General features: G+C 42.6%; 1 protein-coding gene across 4 annotated transcripts in view; it reads left to right on the top strand.

The window, feature by feature from the left end:
• Nucleotides 1-5,293: 5,293 nt before the first annotated feature.
• Nucleotides 5,294-24,209, top strand: part of LOC135211214 (serine/threonine-protein phosphatase 2A regulatory subunit B'' subunit gamma-like) — a 35,093-nt gene continuing 16,177 nt past the window's right edge. Inside the window, exon 1 of one of the 4 annotated variants that reach the window (XM_064244450.1) lies at nucleotides 5,294-5,312. The gene's annotated coding sequence lies outside the window, so the exon portion shown is untranslated. Of the gene's footprint in view, nucleotides 5,313-5,403; nucleotides 5,543-24,209 lie in introns of those variants that run through there. The other 3 variants (XM_064244449.1, XM_064244452.1, XM_064244451.1) reach the window with 3 other exon arrangements.

Genomic DNA, 24,209 nt, shown 5'->3' on the forward strand with positions numbered 1-24,209 from the left:
AATATACGGAAACAAAAGAATAAAAAGAATATCTCCAGATATATATATATAATGTTGTTGTTTTAAAATAACATTGCTGTATTAGCAGACCAGATTGAATGAAGAATCATTAGTAGGGGACATTGGAAAAAGAGGAAAAGATAATGAAGAATTTGAGGATAGTAAAGAAAAAAAAAAAGGAGGAAGACAATGAATCCTATCCCGGAGAATCGGAAAATTATGTATTCTCTAGGGAGGTAGTGTCGTCAGTGCACCTTATGCGATGCACTGTAGGCATTACTTAAGGTTCTTTGCAGCGCGCCTTCGGCCCCTAGCTGCAACCCCTTTCGTTCCTCTTACTGTACCTCGATTCACATTCACTTTCTTCCATCTTACTTTCCACCCTCTCCTAATACTTGATTCATGGTGCAACTGCTTTGAGGTTTTCCTCCTGTTACACCTTTCAAACCTTTTACTGTCAATTTCCGTTTCAGCGCTGAATGACTTCATAGGTCCCGGTGCTTGGCCTTTGGCCTAAACTATATTCATTCATTCATTCCCACAACCTCGGCAGGCAGAGAAGCTCTCATAATTGGAAGGCAACTGCTGTATGGATAGGCAGAGGAGCTGTTATGGGGATTGCCAATGGCTGGTGAGCTTTCTCACTTCAGTAGGGAGAGGCCTTCTCATGAGCAAGAGACAGTGGTTAGTTGGACAGGGAGAGACCTAATGGCTGGCGAACTCTCCCACCCTATCATCAAAAGGATGAGCTCTTATGGGGGAGAGCCAAAGGCAGTTTCGAGGAGCAGAAGAGCTCTCAGTAAGAGAGCCAATGGCTGACAAGCTTCCCCACCACCTCAGCAGATGAACAGGCTCTCTCAGGTGATAATCAATTGCTGTTCAAAAGGACAAATGAGCTCTCAGGGAGAGAACCAGTGACTGGTGAGTTCACAAACCATCTTTGCAGGCAAATAAGCTCTTATAGTCATGAGCCAATGATAGTTTGGACAGGCAGACGAGCTCTCAGAGAGACATCATCTGTAAAACTTTCCTACCCCCTCAGCAGGCAAACAATCTCTCTCAGAAGAGAGCCAACAGCTGTCTGGATGGGTAAACGAACTTTAGGGACGATCCAATGGCAGGAGAGCTTCCCCACCACTTGGCAAGCAGACAAAAGCAACCGATGTATGTAATGAGCTCTCAGGGAGAGAGCCAACAGCTGGCGGCAAGCTTCCCAGTCACCTCAGCAGGTAGACAAGCTCCCACAGGCAAGAGCCAATGGCTATTTCGATGTGATAAATGAGGTATCATTGAATGAACCAATGGCTGGCAAGCTTCGCCACCACTTTGGCAGGCAGATAAGCTCCCATAGGTAAGATGGGGCAGACAAGCTCTCAGGGAGAAAGAGAGCCAACTGCTGAGGAGCTTCCCAACCAACTTGGCAGGTAAATGAGTTTTCATGGGCAAAAGCCAACTTCTGTTTAAACAGGCGGATGAGCTCTCAGGAAGAGAGCCAACAGCTGATGAGCTTCCCCACCATCCCATCAAGTGGGCAAGCTCTCACAGATGAAAGCCAATAGCTGTTTGGACAGGCAGACAAGCTCTCAGGAGATAGTCAATGGCTTGCAAGATTCGCCATCACTTTGCAGGCTTACAAGCTCTCTCAGGTGAGAACCAACAGCAGTTCTGACAGTGGATGAGTTCTCGGGAGGTAGGTATTGGCTAGCGGCCTCTCCACCACCTTGTCAGGCAGACGACCTCTCACAGATGAAAGCCAACAGCTGTTTGGACAGACTAATGAGCTCTCAGTGAGAAAGCTAATGCCTATTGTGCATTCCCACCACCTTGGCAGGTGGACAAACTTTCAGGGAGAGAGCCACAGCAGCAGGCTGGTGACCTCTCAAAGGTGAAAACCAACCTCTGTTCAGAAAGGCAGACAAGTTCTTAGGAAGAAAGCCAACTGCTGACAAGCTTTCCCACCACCTCAGTGGGCAATCCAGCGGGTGTGCAGATGGATGGATGAGCTCTCAGGGAGAAAGCCAATTAGTCAAAAGCTTCCTAACAACCTCAGCAGATGGACAAGCTCTCAGTGGGAAAGCCAACTGCTGTCAATCTTCCCCCACCACCTACCTCAACTAGTGGACAAGCTCCCACACGCGAGATCCAATGGCTGTTTGGATGTTGGATGAACTCTCAGGTAAAGAAAAGCCTCCCCACCACCTCAGGATGGACAAGCTGTAGGGATAGAACCAACTGCTGACACGCTTCCCCACCACCTAAGCAGGTGGACAAACTCCTACAAACGAGAGCCAACCTCATTTTAGGCCTGTAGGGATAGAACCAACTGCTTGCACGCTTCCCCCAGCATGGTAGGTGGACAAGTTCTTTGTTTGGACAGGCGACAAGCAAGTCTCTTCACCAACTCAACAGGTGAGCAACCTCCCATAGACGATAGCCTAAAGTTCTGCATTTCGTTCAACGTAATAAACAGCAGTTTTGTTAGCTTGTACTAAAAAAGGCCTGCTAGAATCAGCTCCAAAGAAAGATGACTCAAGAGGTAGGCTACCAATTACGGTCATCACCACTGGAGAGCAAGATTTTGACACCCTCAATCTAAGTTCTCTCATAGACCATCTAGGCTTGATTTCTAAACTCGATGAAATACGCCACAAAAAGTCCGATCGTTGTTCCTCCATAAATGATAAGCTTCCTGTTTTACTTCCAGAAGTACAAAGCAACTCAGTTTCTACTATAGTAGATTCACATCAACCTTGCATTTGGTGTCTATGCCAGTCCCTTACGACGCTCCTGATTGGCTGTTGATAAGCCAATCACAGGGCTGGAAACTCAGTTTCTCTCGAGAGTTCACATAGGCAGGATGTACGTTCCACCTCTCCTGAGGGATACTTTTGAAAGACGTATCCCTCAGGAGATATAGAACATAGATCCTGCCCATGTGAACTCTCTCGAGAGACTGAGGGTTTCCAGCTCTGCGATTAGCCTATCAAAAGCCAAACAGGAGCGTCGTAAGGGACTGGCCTAGACATCAAATGCACGGTGATGTGAATCTACGATAGTATACATTTCCCTTGATGAAGATTCCTCTCATAGAAAATCTTTTGTCATGCGGACAAACAGTCAGATCTCTAGATCTATTCTTCCAGAAGGCTACATTCTGGAAACTCTGCTGGAATATTCTAATATACCGATGCTGTGTACATAAAAAGGGCAACCTCTGACACAGCGTAAAGACACAAAAGTTCATTCCTTTACATAAATAATAATAATAATAATAAAAACCTATGTTGCGGCGTACAAAACCGTAAACAGAAAATGCAACCACTTATGCCTTTTTCATTTTTGTTGTTGTACCAAGGGTTTTTACGCCCAGCCAGAGGTTGTCTTTTTTATGTATAAATGCATTAACTTACGATTTTTTCTCCTGAACCAAGGTTGCCCTTTTTAATGTAGTACAAAGGCATAATCTTACGTGTTTTTACCCCATGAGCACTGTAATTGTTTTAAATTTTCTAGCTCGGCTCGGTCAACACGGAACCAGAGGAATTTATTTCTGGTGATAGAAATTCATTTCTCGATACAATGTGGTTCGGATCCCTAAATAAGCTGTAGGTCCCGTTGCTAGGTAACCAATTGGTTCCTAGTCACGTAAAAATATATCTAATCCTTCGGGCCAGCCCTAGGAGAGCTGTTAATCAGCTCAGTGGTCTGGTAAAACTAAGATATACTAAACTAAATTTTCTAGCATGCAATAAAACCTCTTGCTCATTCACAAATATAGTTTGCCTTTAAAGAGACCTTCACGCTGCTATTCATATTTTCCCTTCGTGCTTGCAATGTTTACTCAGCTATCATTAAAATCGATGGCAGAATTTTCACCTTACACAAGTGACATAAACAAGGAAAGTTTCATGCATTTAGCCAATAATGAAAACCATTTACTTAACGCTTAGGAATGTTGTCTTTTTAAATCATGAATTCTTCTTGACTGCTAGGGTTTTGTCGTATAATAATAATAATAATAATAATAATAATAATAATAATAATAATAATAATAATAATAATAATAATAATAATAATAATAATAATAATAAAGTGCTTCTCTTCACAGGTGAGGTTATTCTTCAGAGGTAGTGATAGGCCAAAATTATCTTCTGACTCGCAAGAGGTCTTGTTTCAGTTGTCGAGATAATACAAAGGTCTCTGAATCGTGACGTTTCAGATGAAGATGCGAGTCATTTCTGGCTAAGTGAGATTTGAAATGAATGATGAAATGCAGAAGCTTATACTTGAAGCGACAAATATGAATGGAAATATTTGAAATAATAAGTGAGGTGAAAGTGGTTTGTTTGCATTATTCATTAGTTACTCCAAAACTTTTAAAAGTGCAGCCTCGTTATTGAACTTTCTTAATGTTAAATATCCATGAATGTAACGACCAACGTTAAATTACTTGAGTTGATAATTACTTAGCTTCAGCATTTAAGAAAACCCTCTTTAAAGACAATAAATATGCATGATATGGAACTAACTAACATATTCTCTAATATAATTACTCAATTATACATAAGAGCAAATCGTGTGTGTTTTAATATGCTCATTAATTTTGCTATAAAAATATTGAGGTTTGCCAGGATCCTAAAATACATTAACTTTTATGATATTGGGTAAAATTGGTGGGTTATGTTGAATCGCACCGATAAGTGTTTAACCTCAATGCTTTACGGCTATGGTGATTTTAGCAACACCCTCAATAGTTTGGCCGCCTTTTGTCTTGATTCATATATTGAATCATTGGAAATATCTGAGATTTTGACCCAACTCCATACTTAATCAAACAATAATTTAGTGAATGAATTTGAAGTTGATGACATACTTAAAAAAAATAATATTTAGGAAATAAAAATTACAGGAATGACAATAAATATAGTTTTTGCCTTATGCTCACATGAATTCACAATGGACTACAGTTGACTAAAGCAGAAGCTACTGGAATAAACCAGTTGAATTACTATACTAACCAACTCAAGGTACTCTGGTACATTATTATTTTAGACCTTGATCAACCAACCATCAAATATTGCGTGCTGTTAGTTGTTCCAATGTCCACCTTTTCCATTGCAAATTTCTTACTTTCATTCAGGAACTATTTTTGGTAGTCAGTTCATAAATTTCTACTGATGTTGTAGTTTAATCGAATAACCCAATCATATCCCTGAGTAATACTTTCCTTAAGAAAAAAATATACAGTTTCCATCATTACATCAGTTTCTCAGTGTCTTCAGATTGTAATCTTTTGACAAGTCGTGTATACGGTGAGTTTCATTCATTATTAATTTTTTTCGCATAAATGATTGCATGTTTTTTTAAATGTAATTTCTCATATATTGCAAGGGTAGATCCGTTTGTATAAACATGGTATTGTGCGATACCAGTATTTTATAGAAACATTATAAGGTATTATAAATTTGTGTCCTTATTCTGTAAGGCTGAATGTTACCAACCACAACAAACTTTCTGGCTCGTCTGGAAGGTTGACGTTACAGTAAGTGTTTCACTTTTATTAAAGTTATTATATAAAAAAAGTAGGCCAGCATATTTACTCTTGTTTTCACACGCAAACGTTATTTTAAATAGAAAGAAGATAAGGGGTAAAGTAGTTGATGACGGCGACTAATTGCTCAGAATCATAGAATATCCCGTCGACTAGGAAGTCTACCTTATGCTAGGCTAGGTAGGGTAAACAACCCAGTGGACTGGCCAACTCACCGACTACCGCGGTTTTGGCCACCCTCCGAAAAAGTACTTTAAGACGTCCTGACACCGGAGATGGTCATCATTCATGAGTGGTTGGTGGTGATAGCAGGAGCTCAAGACCTCTGCTCTCCTTCCGAAGTAGGGTAAACAATCACGGACGATCCATCGTCATCACGCTGGCTGGGTCTTATTCACTCGATATTTAATTGGTGTAACGAGATTACAATTACAACTTTAAGCATACCATTCAAGAGATTGAAGTTTCGTCAACTGCATGGCCTGCATCAAACCAACGACGATCATTGCATGCCACCCTCCGAAAAAGTACTGAGGTTATAACGCGTCCTGACACCTGAGATGGGCATCAGTCGCAACTTCTTGTTGGTGAGAAACGGAGCTAAAGACCTCTACTCTCCTTTCGAAGTAAGTATTTTCTCCAAAGTTAGAAATTAAGGCCAAATTTTAAGATTTAAACAGAGGGTAGTGAAAAGGGTGTCCATGGCAGTGGAAATCTCACCAAAAACACTTTCGAAATTTTTACTTATGATTAAATAACTTAGAAGATTGACGCCATCTCGATGTTTACGGAGTCGCTTGCGTAAACTAACTTCCCATTTCCTGTGATAAATCCGCACGCCACTTGTACCCACAGACGCTGGGGCACTTTCATCACAACAATCGGAACACGGTCCCTTACCTGGACGTTTTTAAGTAAACAACTGTTTTGGTAGAAGACGACGACGAAGCGTGCGCTTAGATAATTTTTTAAATAAATAGTAAAACATCAATATTTTACATAGGGTAAAATATCACAGCAGGCCAAGCAGGCCACCTACAATCAACGCTAGCCACCCTCCGAAAAAGTACATTATAACACGTCCTGACACTGGAGATGGGCATCAGTCGCGACTTTCTTCGGTGAAAAACGGAGCTAAAGACCTCTACTCTCCTTTCGAAGTAAGTATTTTCTCCAAAGTTAGAAATTAAGGCCAAATTTTAAGATTTAAACATAGGGTACTGAAAAGGGTGGCTACGGCAGTGGAAATCTCACCAAAACGCTTAGAAATTTTTACTTACAAACTAAAAATGTTTCGAAGATTGACGCTATCTTGATGTTTACGGAGTCGCTTGTGTCAACAAACTTCCCATTTCATGTGCTAAATCTGCACACCACTTGTACCCATAGACGCTGGGGCACTTTCATCACAACAATCGTAAACCCACCTCTTACCAGCACTTATTCGTACTTATTCAAGGGGACTACGGCATTCTTTGCGGCGTTTTGCGCTCTTCAATTGTTTATCAGTGTTGTCAATTGGTATGTGTTTACCCTCCAAACTAGGTATAAGATTTACACAAAACCGGGGAAATAAGTGAAATTAGCGTATCTATTTGTAGTATATATACATATTAGAGCAATTTTATCATTACTGCATTACTATGACAACTAGAATTCATCGAAACAGTTTGTAAATGCATCGGCGTATGTGTGACGCTCCACTAGTTTGGCAACGATGAGCCATTTTTCCTCACGTCGTTTGCTCGTAAGTATACATCCGAAACATTTGTAATTTTTGGGGGTTAATTTGGTTGCAAAAAAGGGATAATGGACATGAATTAAATAAACATTTTAAGTAGAGTTACTAAATATTGAGTAAAGTAAACAATTAAGGGAATAAAGCTTTGCATCTCATAATCAGTGTTGTCGTCTGCTGCTCGTAACTTTGTTTACGGAGTGAGTGCTTAGGAAACACGAACAGCAATGTGGTTTCGAGTGCACTGTGGAGTGAATTAAGACCAAAAAAAATGTGTATAATTACAATCAAATAAGCACTGTGGAGTTTCAGTTGTGATGGCAGTAAGGATAAAACCACTGATTACAAGGTAAGAATGAATTCAGTTCCAACCATAACCCCGGGAATAACAAGTTTCATACTTTCACTAATATAGGCAACAAAATGTTGTTTTATTGTGCTGATTACAACTGCAATCTTGAGTAAGATCAATAAACGTTACATACATACGCTAACATTGTTCAAATGAGTGCTGGGAAGGCTGGGGAAAGATGGTGGCCGTCACTGATGAGAGCCGTCCATGCAAACGTAGCCGCCATATTGTGGATTTCAAAACTGGCCTTGAAAAGCATATTTTTACGAAGAGCTCACATGCTTATTTTAGTTTGTTATGGGGCTTTCATATTATCACAATATGTTGACGAAACTTCAGTCTTTTAAATGGTATGCTTAGAGTTGCAATTGTATTCATGTTTCACCAATTAAATATCGAGTGAATAAGACCCGTCCACCGTGATGAGGGTTGGCCTGTCGTGATATTCTACCCTATTTATGATGATTAATTAGAAAATATTCGTTATTGAAAAAGTAACTCGATTCTGACTCAAATTTAAGTAATTATTTTTCGGAATTAGAACGTTCTTTTAAGTCCTGTTTTATGACATCACAACATCTTGACTTTCATACCAATTGTAAATGAATTGCTATACTCAACTTTCTTGCAGAACAGTTTACCAGTTATTCATGCAGATTGTTATCAGCTATTCATGTAATTGTTATAATCATATTACGCATATATATCTTTATTATTTACTTTTTGGATATATGAAGATGTTTTATTGCCGGATTACCGCCGTAGTGTGACGCAATCGTTTTCGGTCCGTGGGCCTCTGTCTGTTTTTGCACCATAAGAAATTACGGGGCCAAATTTGCAATGACCAGAAAAGTCATTAAAAGAGGAAAGTTAGCATTGAGGGGCATATGTTTTGATTGAGAATTACATTTCATACATTCATTAACTTACCTGTCAGATATACATAGCTATAGACTCCGTCGTTCCCGACAGAATTTCAAATTTCGCGGCACTCGCTACAGGTAGGTCAGGTGATCTACCGCCCTGCTCTGGGTGGCAGGACTAGGAACTATTCCCGTTTTCTAATCAGATTCTCTCTGTCGCCGGCTGTATCAACATTGTTGTTACTTCCTCCTGACTAGAATTCGTTTTTCGAGTTTTTCCATCTCAAGAGAGATTAAAGAAAGGCTGTGCCACAGTATCGAACTTTCTAGGGAAGAGCGCACTTCAGCGAGGGAATGGCTGAGCCTTCTGGGAACCCTTTCCCTCGCTCGAACAGTTCTTTCTCCTAGGAAGATTACATCTTCGACCGCTTCAGTTCTTCCTAAGAAGAAGTTGGAGTTGGAAGACAGGTCAGCTCTCGGACACGTTTCCAATATCGGAAGAAATAAAACATCATTTGAAGTGGTGGTTGGTTCCATTAAAGGAAAACAAAGGAGTGTCCCTGCAAGTACGGAACCCAAGCTGACATTGTTTCAGACGCCTCGGAGGCGGGCTGGGGTGCAACATTGGGACCCAGAGAAGTGTCAGGCACCTGGTCGGCAGAACAGGTGTCATGGCACATAAATTGCAAAGAGCTCTTAGCAATTCACCTGGCGCTAAAGAGCTTCGAACACTTAGTCAGAGGCAAAGTCGTGCAGATAAATTCAGACAATACGACAGCTCTGGCTTATGTCAAGAAGCAAGGAGGGACGCACTCTTTTTGCCTCTGTACGAGCTGGCACGGGATCTACTGATTTGGGCGAACAACCAAAGGAAGGTAATTCTTCTAACCAAAGGTTTGTTCAAGGGGAGAGGAATGTGAGAGCGGACAGATTGAGCAGGGGGGGAGATTTCCAGGTCCTTCCCACAGAATGGACACTCCACTCAGAAGTCTGTCCAGAGCCTTTGGCTCCTTTGGGGGAAGCCTCAAATAGATCTTTTCGCCACATTCCTCTCCAAAAGGATAGATACATTTTGTGCCCTGGTGGAGGATCCCCGGGCTTATGCAACAGACGCCTTTCTCCTGGACTGGTCAGGAATAGACGTTTACGCTTTTCCCCGTTCAAGATACTGGGGGAAGTAGTCAGAAAATTCGTGGCATCCGAAGGAACCAAGATGACTCTGATCGCTCCGTATTGGCCAGCTCAAATTTGGTTCACAGAGGTGATGGAATGGACAGTGGACTTCCCCAGATCTCTTCCAAACAGAATAGATCTGCTCAAACAACCCCAATTCGAGAGGTACCATCAAAATCTACCCGCTCTTGCTCTGATGCCTTTCGACTATCGAAAGACTTGTCAGAGCGAGAGGGTTTTCTCGCCAGGCAGCAAACGCAATTGCTAGAGCCCGCAGATCATCTACTAGGCGAGTGTACCAATCGAAGTGGGAAGTTTTCAGAAACTGGTGTAGGTCGAAGAAGCTGTCCCTCTTCCAGTACCTCTGTGACCGAAATTGCAGATTTCCTTCTGTTTCTTAGACAAAAGTCGCATCTCTCGGTACCAACTATTAAGGGGTACAGGAGTATGCTCTCAGCAGTCTTTAGAAACAGAGGATTAGATCTAACGAATGATAAGGATTTGCACGACCTCAATTCGTTCATTCGAAACACTCTAAATCACTTGAACCTAAGGTTCCAAGCTGGAACTTAGATGTGGTTCTTAAATTCTTTCAATCAGATGAATTCGAACCACTTCACACTGCTTCGTTCCGTAATATCACTAGAAAGTGTTTGTTTCTGATGTCTCTTGCAACGGCAAAAAGAATCAGTGAGTTGCACGCCCTTGAATCAAGAGTTGCTTCAGGCAGACTCCGCAAATTTTGTTCATTTCAGTCCCTTTTTTCTGGCCAGGAAAAATGAAAACCCTTCGAATCCCTGGCCCAGGAGCTTCGAAGTGAAAGGACTTTCTAGTTTGGTGCAGAGAGGCAGAAAGATCCCTTTGCCCAGTTAGATCTCTAAATTTTATCTGGACAGGAAGAAGCAGTTGGGGGGTTTCGCAGAAAGGTCTTTGGTGCTCAGTGAAAGACCCAGAGAGCAATGTCCAAGAACGCATTAGCCTTCTTTGTTAGAAGTGTTATCACAGAAGCTCATAAGAAGTGTCCAGATGAAAATTCTTTTAATCTTCTAAGAGTGGGAGCCCCACGAAGTTAGAGCAATCGCAACCTCGGTGGCGTTCCAAAAGAAATATGTTCACTAAAGAACATTTTGGACACAACTTATTGGAGATGCAACTCTGTGTTTGCATCCCATTATTTAAAAGACGTGCGAGTTACGTATGATAAATGTTTTTCGTTAGGTCCGTTTGTGTCAGCACAGACGGTTCTGGTAAAGGAGAAAGCACCAATCCTTAAATTATGTACGTAACCCTCTTGTCGGATGTGTTCTCGGGTTTCGGTGTATGGGAGTGTCAGTAGTCGCACAGGCGGCCTTCACTTCTCTTCATTTGAAAATCGAGTGACATCTGACTATTAGAGGGGTACAAATTTTGTTATTTTTGTATGTATGAGTTCGAGTTTGTGGTTGTTTGCAAAGAGTTTGGGGATAACTCTAGGCAATCTTAGAACTAACACGGGTTAGGATCGGGTGATCGGGATTGGTTGTGTGCTCCTTAAATTAGTGCGTGTTGTCATATAAGCGGATGTGCTCCCATTGACAAACGCCAGTTAGGATTCTGTCGAGTAAGTGGAAGAGACCCCATCGACAGATCCACAAGAACTCTTGGCCACAGATCACTATCTCGCTAAGGCTCTTGAGATGAAGCAGACTCCTGGGCATAAGCCAACGAAGTAGCCGACGAATCTTCCATCTAAAAAGGTAGGAACTAAGGTTTATTAATACCTACAACATATGTTGTTTACCTGTCTAGTCAGTTGATTGCTGTCTCTTGCCCTCCACCAAAGGGTGTCAATCAGCTATGTATATATCTGACAGGTAAGTTGAATGTATGAAAATGACATTGTTATGATACAATAAAGTTTCATACATACTTACCTGGCAGATATAATACAATTGAAGACCACCCAGCCTCCCGCAGGAGACAGGTGGAAGAGAGAATCTGATTAGAAAACGGGAATAGTTCCTAGTCCTGCCACCCAGAGCAGGGCGGTAGATCACCTGACCTACCTGTAGCGAGTGCCGCGAAATTTGAAATTCTGTCGGGAACGACGGAGTCTATAGCTATGTATATATCTGCCAGGTAAGTATGTATGAAACTTTATTGTATCATAACAATGTCATATTTATTCAATAGCTAGCTTGTAAAAAATACTTGATTACAAAAAACTTGATTGACAACTAAGCAGCATACCTACTATGGGTTTCAGAGACAGTGCAAGCACGTTTTTGGGCAATACCTATTTCTGTAACGAATACTCGTATCAGAACGAGATTTTGCTATAGTGCATTACACCTAGTGCCCTAATTTATAAGGGTATCGTGAATCACTAATCGTAAAGAATAACAACACTTGTCCTTGTACCAAGAGACAACTCCATTATCCAGAAATGGATACGAACACGCATAAAAAGCTCCACCACCCCCCCCCCTCCACCGCCACCCCGGTCCTTCTTCCTTCGCCTTCCTTCTCTCTCTCTCTCTCTCTCTCTGTTGCCAATTGGTATGTGTTCACCCTCCAAACTAGGTATAAGACTTACACAAAACGGGGAAATTGGTGAAATTAGCCTATGTATTGAAAGTATGTGGCAACGATGATTTTGCCATTCTTAGCATGCAAACATTAAAGGTTACATTTATTTCTGGTATACAGTTATTTAAAAAAATCAAAATACTAATATAGACTTAAGTCAATGAAAAGTGCTAGCAAAAAAAGAAAGAAAGAAAAAAAACATAATCCACTTATCCGTAGTCTGTTCCTCTATGGTTTGCGGCAGCCAGATGTACGACAAGGTTAGAAACATTGGATTGTATCTACTTTAGAAATATCTGTAATTTTTTGGGGTAATTTGGTTGCAAAAAAGCGATATTAGACATGAATTAAATTAAAATTTTTAAATAATAAAGTAAAGTTGAACTAAATAACAAGTAAAGTAAACAATTTAGGGAATAAAACTTTGCAGTGTCGTCGTCTGCTGTTCGTAACTGTGTTTGTGGCGCGCGCGCTTAGGAACCAGGAACAGCAACTTGTTTAAAGGGCAATGTGGAGTGAATTGAGACCAAAATGTGTATAATAACAATCAAATAAGCACTGTGGAGTTTCAGTTGTGATGGCAGTAAGGATAAAAACCACCGATTACTAGGTAAAAATGAATTCACTTCAAACCATGACCCCGGGAATAACAAGTTTCATACTTTCACTAATATAGGCAACAAAATGTTGTTTTATTGTGCTGATTACAACTGCAATCTTGAGTAAGATCAATAAACGTTACATATATACGCTAACATTGTTCAAATGAGTGCTGGGAAGGCTGGGAAAGACAGCCGCCTCATATTCAGTGCTTCAGGCTCTTAGGACACTGTTGCCATCATCACCTCAGGCATTTTCTAGATTTTAGCACTAGCTGCCAAATTGTTGGCACTTTAGATGCCTATGGTGTTAGCACCAGCATCTCAGTTGTTGGCTAGGTGTTAGTGCCAGTGCTTTGAGCGCTTACAGCGTTATTGCCAGCGTCTCCTCATTGGGCTCTAGCTGCCATATTGTCAGTGTTTCAGACTCCTTTGCCATTGACATCAGTCTTCAGTTTGTGAACATGGGAGAGTGCTAATGTAGAGTTCTCTGCTTGAATAGAATGTGTTCTGACTCCTATGGGGGAGAATCCTTGCACCTCTTTACAATACTAAGGTTAAATGCTGAGGACAATTAGTATTTGCTTTTCTCTCTTTTTCAGTCTCTGTAGCTTAGAACCAGTGTAATTGTGCAACACTTGTTCAGTCTTTGTTAAAGGATTTGGCATTGGGCACTATTGTTCCCTATCAAGTCGCATTTTCACCTGGATGGAAGGAAGGAATGTCTCTTTTCCTTAGTTGTGCTAGGAATTAAAGTTTGTGGTCTATCATTTGAATAGGGAGGATCAAGTTCTGTCTTTGGAATATACGCTGCATCCACAAGTCTGCAAGGGTTGATGGGAGTTGAGGGTACTCCCCTTCTAGATCTCTTTGCCACAAATCTACTTTTGTTTGCTGGTTCAGGGATGCTTGCTGTTGATCTGGTTTTATTTAGACCTCTGTACTTTCCCCCTTTGGCTATGATTCACAGGGTTCTGACAAATTCCGGTTCATAGCCACAAAGGATGGCTCTTCTCATGCACCCTAGATGTATGAGGTTTCACCAGAGCTTCCCATGCTTCAGCTGACTTTGTTGTCTCTTGCAAATAGGTTTTCCCAAGGAGTGCAGAATATCAGTCATTAATTCCAGAAGGCAATTGACTAATGCAGTTATTGATAGACTCTGGTCAGTCTTTAAAGCTTGGTCCATTTCCAAAAGGATTTCCTGCTCCTATACCTCTATAATAACCCAATAAAGTTACTCATTTACACTACACTAAAGGTTTGTCTGTTCATGCTAAATTAAGGAGTAGTATTGGGTCATATCAAGACATTGTGGTCAAGATCTCTCATCTAACCTGGACATTAAGATAACCTTCAGAACCTTAAATCTAGGTTCCTTAATCTGCAGTTAAACCACTGTGCTAGGACTTAATATGTACTCAAGTATGCCTCCATTTAAACCCGAAAACACAGCCTTCCTTAAAGGTTGCAGGATTAAAACTTTTTTGTAGTCAATGAATTCCAGGCCTTCTGCACTGTGGGCTTTACTTTGCAGGGAACATTCCTTTCCTTTTTACCCTTCTTCAGGGCAAAGGATGAAAATTGATTAAGTATTGGGTTCTTCCCCTATTATTTTGTATCCCCAGTCTGTCTTCCTTAGTGTCTGATGGCTATATCCTCCCTATGTTTAGTCACAGCGTAGTCTCTAAGGACAAAAGACTAGGGACCACAGAGAGTGTTCTAAACCAGATTGAATTAGCAAAAAATGCCATGTCCTCTCTGTTAGATAAACTGGTCAAGGAAGCACACACTAATCTAGACCTCTCTTTCTTCCCATTCCTAAAGGTAAGTTTTGCCAGGCGAGAGCAGTGGCAACTATGTACCTTCATTTTTCTTTTAATCATCCTAAAACACTTTAATATCAATTCAAAGTCATGTTACAACTTTACTGTTCTCTTAAAAATATGTATAGCTTACAGCTACACATGAACACTCCTATAACTGTTACTGTACTCTTACCAAAGTGAAAACTAATCATGTTATCCCTATATGTATTCAGGCATGCACATTTTCTTTCATATACTAGTAGTATTCAGGCCTTACCATTTTCTTTTAAACGTAGATAGGGGATACATTGGTACATTAATTACTGTACCTAAATACATTTTTTATACAAATACCATACCAAGTACCTACATAGCTATTAGTTTCATTTATTTGCAGCAGTTTAGATTCAAATTTTGTAGTAGCAACACTGGTATTGTGTAGGTGACACCAGTCTTGCCCCTTAACGAGAGAGGGCTAGGAACAACATGGAGGACAAGCTCAATTCCGTTTTAACGATTCCTGGTGATAACATCTGGTGTTCGCAGCAGGTGTTCATTTTTTGCTGGTTATTTTCCGGACTTTGGTATCCAGCATGTTTTCAGTCTCACATGTGTTGTTTACAGTTTAAAAGATTATCCTCTCATGCTCTCAGAACACAAAGCCAGTATTCATTGAACTTTAATATAATTTGTTCTCTCCACAAACACTGAAATAATGACAAAGTGATTGAAAACACTGAAAGATAGTATCTATATATATATATATATATATATATATATATATATATATATATATATATATATATATATATATTGTTTTTATCAATTAGTAATTTATGCTTGAAATGTTGATTTCATGAGTCACAAGTGCTCTCTTTGAAAGATGGGTGAAGACCTACGCAGCCTCTGGGGAAGGATTTAAAGGGCAGCGTGAAAAGGCCTCCTTCTCCCGGTGGCTGTGGTATTATGTACCCTGAGCACCCGAAATTTTTATTGGATGGGTTGTGGTTTTACTTCATTGTAGGTGACATCATATTCTGGTTGTTTTTATTATGGCACTACACCCAGGGCAAGGGCACCTTGAAAGTTCAGCTAACCATTGGATAGTTCCGTGGCTGCATAACTTTCACTGATGCTTTGGTTAGTGAATGGAGCACTCCTCTGTTACAAAGCTTCCCCCTTAAGTAGAGGCTACCCTCGGCTTTACTGACACGCCACTACAGGTTAAGTTGAGCATCAACCAGAGGCAGTTTCTACTGCAAGCTATCTTGACTAACAAGGAATGACAAGCATTGTTTCAGTGCTAGCAGCTTTTCTATTTCTTAATTCATTAAATGATTTAATGCTGTAGAATAGAATATGTCCATGTATCCCATCTGTCAATGTGGGAATCAGCTGTGTAATTACTTGATAAGTTGCTTGTATAAAAATGACATTTGTATTATAAAATAAAATTTCATACAATGAACTTACCTGTCAGATATATACATAGCTAAGACTCCGTCGTCCCCGACAGAAATTCAAATTTCGCGCCACTCGCTACCGGTAGGTCAGGTGATCTACCTGCCTGCCCTGGGCGGCAGGACTAGGAACCATTCCCGTTTTCTATCATATTTTCTCTGTCGCCGGTGGTATCAACATTGTTGTTACTACCTCCTGACTGGAATTCGCTTTTCAAGACTTTATTGATCATCTTTATTGGATTTCTTGGTGACGTACTGGATCGTTGTTTTGGCATTCGCTACTGTGGACTGGATTTGGACTTGCTTTTGATTTTTCTAATAGAATGTCTGATTAAAGTGTTAGTGTGAGAGAGTGTGTGAATGTAGGCTGCAAGGTGAGGATACCGAAGGCTTCGGTTGATCCTCACACTGTATGTCGTAAATGTAGGGGGTTTGACTGTTCTTTGACTAACACCTGTATTGAGTGTGAAAAGTTGGATGCTAATGAATGGAAGACTCTAACTTCTTACTTGAAGAAGTTAGAGAGGGATAGGATTAGACGGGCTGCACAAAAGAGTGTGAGTACAAGGCCTATTGAGCCTTTTTCTGAGTCTAACTATCCTTTTATTAATGAATATGATTCTCCCTATGTATCTGAATCCTCACAGGCTTTGCATTCGGATTCGGCTTCTGAAATCGCCAATCTGAAGGCTACTCTTCGTAAAATGAAGACAAAGATGGCGGCCATGCAAGGTAAGGCTAGTGATTGTGAATTACTAAGTGAAGTGAGTGTTCCCAGGCCTAGACCTCTTCCAAACTCACATACCCAGAGGAGTAGGAAAGTCGAAAGTCGTACGGAGGTTGTGGGGAATCCCCAACGGTCCATTGGCTCCCTTCAGCAGGTTCCTGTTTCGTTACAGTCTGCTCAGGACAGCTCTAATAGAAGCGTCCTACGAGATTGTTTCTCGTCGTCCGGTTCTCCTTCACCTAAACGAGGGTGGAAGGACTCGGATCTTTCCTAGGCCACTGAAAAGGCATTGGAAAGAGCGCGCGTTCGACTCGAGCCCGGAACGCTTCTCGGAGGAAGCTCCTTCTTCTATCAAGAAGGCTAAGCTGGTTTCGGACGCCTCTAGAACAGTATTTGAGGATCGCACTCCTTCGAGTTCTCCTGCTTCTTCTATTGAAGAGGACGCTGGGGTGGCTTCCAAGAGGATATTGCTTGCAGTTCAAGAGCAGATTGCCTCTTTGGTTGGAGTTCTTTCGAGGGATCCCCCTCGCAAGAAGGACGCTAGACTTCCTGTTAAGAAGTCTCGTCTTCTTTCACCAGCCAGACGTGAAGCGTCCCTCCAGACATGGACGTCTTCCAGGCGCGAAAGAGTCGTACAAACTTCAGGATCTATCCGAGCGAGTTGCTCTAGATCAGGATACGCTCAGGCGTGAGGCGCAGCCAGGCGCGAGGCGCCAGCCAAGCGCGAGGATTCAGCCAAACGCGAGGCGCCAGCCAGGCGCGAGGAGTCAACATTGCGTGAGGCGCCAGACAAGCGCGAGACGTCAGCCAGGCGCGAGATGCCAGCCAGGCTACACGCTCCAGCCAAGCGTGAAGCCGCCAGCCAAGCGCGAGGCGGCCAGACAAGCGCGAGGCGCCAGCCAAGCGCGAGGAGCTTTTCAGGCGCGAGAAGTCAAGCAGACGCAGAGACTTCTTTTAGACGTGAGAGAGAGTCGGTTTCACTCTATGAGCCCCTCTCCTAGTAGGAGTTTGTCACCAAGTAGAGAGAGAACGGGAGAAGATCCTCTCGTTTTTTCAGGCCGATTCTCCACAAGTGTAGAAGAGATTCGGAAGAAGAGGGGTGACGGTAGAGAGGAGTCTTGAAACTATAAAGTTCTGACTGACCTTCTTTTACGGGAATACGGAGATTCTTTAACTCCTGCCGCTCTCCTTCGCCTCGATCACTGTTTTCGAGTGCGATTGTGCCTAAATCTTCGTCGGTCTTGAAAGATGAAGACCTACGATCTCTATGAAGAGCGCTTCAGTCCTTAGACAAATGGATGTTGTCTAAGAAGGATCTGGGCAGAACCACCTTCTGTATGCCTCCAGCCATACTTTCTGGCAAGAGAGGTTCTGGTACCGAACTGGGGAGAACATGGGCCTTTCTCTCCCAGCGGCAGCCGAAGCGGACTTTTCAACCTTGGTTTGACTCGTCAAGGAGACACGCTTTGAATGGAGCTCGCGTGTCTTGGGCGATTTCGGAGACGGATCATCTCCTCAAGGGACTCTTCCATATTTTGGAAGTGTTTAATTTCCTAGACTGGTCCCTTGGGGATGATGTCTAAGAAAAGCTCATGACTCTGATGGTCTAGACCCCGAAGTCATTCTGAGTATTCTTGCTTGTATTGACAAGGCGCGGTACAAGACGGATCAGGAGAAATCTCCTCTCTTTTCGGAGCAGTACTCCTTAAGAAGAGGAGTATTTTTAGTTCCTTCTCCTAACCAAGGCGGTTTCTCCCTCACAGAGAGCAGCCCTGGTTTTCGCTCCCATGTCTGACTTCCTGTTTCCTTCTCAGTTAGTGAAGGACATTTCTCGATCACTGACTGAGAGGCGACTCAGGATCTTCTCCTGCAAACTGCAAGGAAGAAGAGACCACTTGTTCAGTGGACAAGAAAGGACCGACTTCTACGGTTCAGCCCTTTCGAGGAGGCCCTCTCTCCAGAGCTACCTCTAAGAGAAGAGGTCTTGAGAGGAGAGGTAAGGCTCCTTTCCCGTCCCTTTTAAGAAAGGGAAGTGAGACAGACAGCCTCCAAACACCAGTGGGGGGGGGCCAGGCTTCTCGAATTTGCAGACGCCTGATCACTCAATAAACTCGGTACGCCTCTTCCATGTCCATAATCAGGAAGGGATATCTTATCCCCTTCCAAGACAGTCCTCCCCTAACGACCATTCCGCGGGAACTGTCAGCCAGATACAGGGACCCTGTACTGAGGATACTCTTCGTCTGATGGTGAATCAAATGTGGGACAAAAGAGCTATAGAATTGGCTCTAGAGCAAAACTCTCCGGGGTTTTACAATCGGCTTTTCCTGGTTGCGAAAGCCTCTGGGGGCTGGAGACCAGTTCTAGATGTCAGCGCTCTGAACAAGTTCGTTCTAAAGGAGAAGTTCTCTATGGAGACTTCGGCCTCAGTCCTGGCGGCTTTACGTCAAGGAGATTGGATGGTGTCGCTGGATCTCCAGGACGCCTATTTTCATGTCCCGATTCACCCTTCGTCGAAGAAGTACCTCCGTTTCATGACGGGGGGAAGGATCTTTTCAGTTCAGGGCCTTGTGTTTCGGCCTGTCCACAGCTCCTCAGGTCTTCACAAACCTGATGAGGAATGTGGCGAGGTTTCTTCACCTCAAAGGCGTCAACATCTCTCTATATTTTGGACGATTGGCTCATCAGGGCCAGAACAGAGAGAGAGTGTTGAGGACCTTTCTTTGACCCTAGACCTGATAAAGGCGTTGGGACTACTCGTGAAACCTCGAGAAGTCACAGCTGATTCCCAGACAGAACTTGGTCTATCTGGGGATTCAGATGGATTCTCGGGTTTTCGAGTATTTCCTTGCGCAAGAGAATCGTGAGAGGCTTGGAAAAGTCTCTCTTCTTAGGGGAAAGAAACGGACTTCGGCGAGGGAATGGTTAAGCCTGCTAGGCACCCTTTCCTCGCTCGAACAGTTCTTTCCTCTAGGAAGACTACATCTTCGCCCTCTTCAGTTTTTCCTAAGGAGATCTTGGAACTGGAAGACGGGACTTCTCTCCGACAGTTTTTCTCCTTCCAATGGAGATGAAACCACACCTGCAATGGTGGTTGTCCCCTCTCTAAAAGAGAACAAGGGAATTTCTCTGGAAGTTCCGAACCCAAGCCGAGTGTTGTATTCCGACGCATCGGAGAAGGGTGGGCGAGCAACACTAGGACCGAGAGAAGTGTCAGGCACCTGGAAGGCAGCACAGGTGTCCTGGGCACATAAATTGCAAGAACTTCTAGCAGTTCACTTGGCGCTAAAGTTCTTCGAACCCTTTGTGACGAACAGTGTGGTCCAAGTGAATGTGGACAACACTACAGCCCTGTCCTACATTCGGAAGCAAGGAGGAACGCACTCAGTGTCGCTTTACGAGATAGCAAGAGATCTGCTAATTTGGGCCTCACAAAGAAACATCTCCCTCCTGACAAGATTTGTTCAGGGGACGAGAAACGTCAGGGCGGACAGATGAGCAGGAGAAGCCAGGTCCTTCACACAGAATGGGACTCTTCATTCAGAGGTGTGTCAGATGTCTTTGGGATCTTTGGGGCACTCCTCACGTAGATCTGTTCGCACATTACTTTCCAAAAAAGGCTGGAAGTCTTTTGTTCAGTGGTGGAAGACCCAAGAGCTCTCGTGGTCGACGCCTTCCTGCTGGACTGGTCTCATGTGGACGTGTACGCTTTTCCCCCTTTCAAAATCCTGGGACAAGTGTTGAGAAAGTTCGTAGCGTCCAACGGGACAAGGATGACCCTGATAGCCCCGTTTTTGGCCAGCACAAGATTGGTTTGCAGAGGTGCTGGAGTGGACAGTAGACTTCCCAAGATCCCTTCCAAAAGGATGGATCTTCTCAGACAGCCACACTTCGAGAGGTTTCATCAAAACCTCCCCGCGCTCTCGCGCTGACTGCCTTTCGACTATCGAAAGACTTGTCAGAGCGAGGGGGTTTTCTCGCGAAGCTGCAAGCGCTATCGCTAGAGCCCGCAGAGCTTCCACTAGACGAGTCTATCAGTCGAAGGGAGGGTACTCAGAAGGTGGTGTAAGTCTAAGAAGTTGTCCTCCTCCAGTACCTCTATAACCGAAATCGCTGATTTCCTTTTGTTCTTGAGAGAGGTCTCTCATTTGTCTGTATTGACGATCAAAGGATACAGGAGCATGCTTTCGGCAGTATTTAGAAACAGAGCCTAGACATTGATGAGAATAAAGATCTGCACGACTTGATTAGATCGTTTGAAACGACAAAATCGAAGGAACTAACTCCTCCCAGCTGGAACCTGGACGTAGTTCTCAAGTTCCTTTCGTCTGACAGATTTGAGCCTCCCCACGTAGCTTCGTTCAGGGATATAACAAGAAAATGCTTGTTTCTCCTATCTTTGGCGACAGCCAAAAGAGTGCGAACTTCATGCCCTAGAAGATGAAGTCGGCTTTAACAAAGACTCTGCCTTTTGCTCGTTTAGAACTCTTTTTTTTTTTTTTTTCTAGCGAAGAATGAAAATCCATCGAATCCCTGGCCCAAGAGATTCGAGATCAAAGGCTTATCGAGTCTAGTAGGGAGAGAAACAGAGAGGTCTCTTTGCCCGGTAAGAGCCTTGAAGTTCTTCTTACAAAGAAAGAAACAAATGGGAGGCTCTAGACAAAGTCTTTGGTGTTCGATTAAGGACCCCACAAGAATCATGTCTAAGAACGCATTAGCTTTCTTCATTAGGAGCGTCATTACGGATGCTCACAAGTTCTGTCCTGACGACTCTTTTCCGCTTTTAAGAGTAAAAGCCCATGAAGTTAGAGCAGTGGCGACGTCTCTCTCTTTTCAGAAGAATATGTCGTTAAAGAAAATCATTGACACGACATATTGGAGGTGCAATTCAGTTTTTGCATCTCACTATCTTAAAGACGTTCGCGTGACCTACGAGAAATGTTTTTCTCTGGGACCTTTTGTATCGGCGGATACAATACTGGGTACGGGAGCAAACACCAATCCTTAAATTTGTACATACCTTCTACTAGATATGTTCTAGATTTCTGCTGACAAAGAGGGCTCGGTGCTGCACTGGCGGCCAGTCACTGTTGTTCAGTAAGGAACTCTTGTGATATCTTTTAGGGGAGTATTAAAATTTTTTTTTTTTTTTGAGAATTTTTGTATGAATGCGTTTTTCGTTTCGAGTTATGGGTTGTTTGTAATGAGTTCGGGGATAACTCAGAACAATTCTATATACTAACATGGTGGTTAGGATCAGGTGGTCGGGATTGGTTATGCTCCTTCACAAGGTGTGTTGTCATAGAAGTGGTCCAGTACCCATTGACAAAGTCCTTTTAGGCTCTGCCGAGTAAGCGGTTCTTATACCCATCGACAGACCCACAAGAACTCTAGCCATAGATCTAATATCTCGCTAAAGTCTTGAGGTGATGCAGACTACCGGGCTACAGCCACGAAGTCTACCACCTATCAGGTAGGAACCAAGTTTTTTTCTTTTATACCTACAACATATGTTGTTTACCTGTCTATTCCATATTAGCTGTCTCTGACCCTCCACCAAAGGGTGCCAATCAGCTATGTATATATCTGACAGGTAAGTTCATTGTATGAAAATGATATTGTTATAATACAATAAAGTTTCATACATACTTACCTGGCAGATATATACATAGCTAAGACTCCGTCGTCCCCGACAGAAATTCAAATTTCGCGCCACTCGCTACCGGTAGGTCAGGTGATCTACCTGCCTGCCCTGGGCGGCAGGACTAGGAACCATTCCCGTTTTCTATCATATTTTCTCTCTTCCACCTGTCTCCTGCTGGGAGGCTGGGTGGGCCATTAATCGTATATATCTGCCAGGTAAGTATGTATGAAACTTTATTGTATTATAACAATATCATTTTTATACATACCAATTAATAATTACAGTGGACCCCATATTTGTGGGTGATGTGTTCCCAATTAAGGACAAATATCTGTCAACTTCAAGAGAGACAGCAGAAGATACGTTTAAGGCAAGTCATGGTTGGTTTGATAATTTCAAGAAGAGAACTGGCATCCACTACGTGGTGAGGCATGGTGAAGCTGGAAGTGCTGATGTTAAGGCAGCTGAGGAGTACTTCGCATGTTTTGCTGCTTTTATTGGGATGGAAGGCTACATTCCCCAACAAGTGTTCAACTAAGACAAAACAGGATTGTTTGGGAAGAAAATGCCATGGAGGACTTTCATCACTGTAGAGGAGAAGAAGCTGCCAGGTCATAAACCCATGAAGGACTGTCTGACCCTTGCATTGTGTGCAAATGCTAGCGGTGACTGTAAAGTAAAGCCACTCTAGTGTATCATTCTGATAATCCTTGAGCCTTTAAGACTCGCAAGATTCTTAAAGAAAAACTGCAGGTTATGTGGTGGGCCAGTGCTAGGACATGGGTTACGTGGCAGTTTTTTATTGAATGAGTAAATCTCGTGTTTGGGCCTGCAGTGAAGAAAATAAACTCCCGATGAAAGCATTACTAATCCTTGATGATGCTCCAGCCCACCCACCACCTGGTCTTGAAGATGACATTCTTGATGAGTTCAAGTTCATGAAAGTCCTCTACCTCCCACCCAACACAACTCCAATCTTACAACCTATGGATCAGCAGGTAGTTTCCAATTTTAAAAAGCTTTACACAAAGCACTTGTTCCGCCACTGCTTTAAGGTGACTGAGAATACAAATCTAACCCTTTGAGAGTTTTGAAAAGATCGCTACAACATCGTGATATGTTTACACATTATTGACTTGGCATGGCAAGAGGCACAAGAAGAACCTTGAACTTGATGTTCACACATTATTGACTTGGCATGGAAAAAGTTATGGCCTGATGTTGTTGCAGACAAGAACTTCGAAGGATTTGAACCTGAGACCAAGCTAGAAGAGTTGGAGGAGATTGTGTCGGAAATTCGATGGGTCGGGAGGTAGATGAGAGTGATGTAAACGAGCTCGTCGAGGAACATGAGGAGGAACTTTCAACTAAGGAGTTGAATGAGCTACAGATGATGCAACAGATGAAGCTTCTGCAAAAGATTAGTAGTGAGGAGGAGGTATTCAGAAGAAGTGATTTCTGCAAGTGAAATTAAGACATGCTGGCAATGTGGGAGAAGCTTTCAAGTTTCATTGAAAAGAAACAAACAGAAAATTCTCCACTGGTCGTGCTTCAGCACTTTTTTGTGTCACTTGTTTGTCACATTTCATAACATTTCAAAAGGCTTGCAAGTGAAAGTGCCAAAAGTGCAGCCATGAAGGCAAAAACAGGTGATGATTAAATGAAAAATGTATAATACAATACGTATCGTTAAGCTTAGCTTATGTTTAAAGATAAGAAAGTG

The sequence above is a fragment of the Macrobrachium nipponense genome, chromosome 4 (assembly GCF_015104395.2).
Source record: "Macrobrachium nipponense isolate FS-2020 chromosome 4, ASM1510439v2, whole genome shotgun sequence".
Lineage (NCBI taxonomy): Eukaryota > Metazoa > Arthropoda > Malacostraca > Decapoda > Palaemonidae > Macrobrachium > Macrobrachium nipponense.